Genomic DNA, 359 nt, shown 5'->3' on the forward strand with positions numbered 1-359 from the left:
TAGCACAGCCCCTTACCCTCCCTCCAGTCTGCTGTGTTGGGGTTTGGGAAAATTTCAGCCCCAGATTTCTCCCTTACCCAACCCCATCCTTTTGAAGGGGTCGGGGTGAGATGCATTCGCCTTTGCATAGTCAGTCAAACACAGGTGATCATCTTTCTGGTATTCGCTTTCAGCCAAGATCCAACTGACATTAGCAATGATACTCCTCATTCCACATCCTGTTCTGAATCCGGCTTGCATTTCTGGCAATTCCTTGTCTATGTACTGCTACAACTGTTTTTGAATTATTTTCAGGAAAATTTTACTTGCTTGTGATATCAAAGATAATGCTTGACAATTTCCACATTCTTTTGAATCAC

This window comes from Orycteropus afer, unplaced genomic scaffold (assembly GCF_000298275.1).
Source record: "Orycteropus afer afer isolate SDZICR_OR568_19922 unplaced genomic scaffold, OryAfe1.0 scaffold00155, whole genome shotgun sequence".
In the NCBI taxonomy this organism is placed as follows: Eukaryota; Metazoa; Chordata; class Mammalia; order Tubulidentata; family Orycteropodidae; genus Orycteropus; species Orycteropus afer.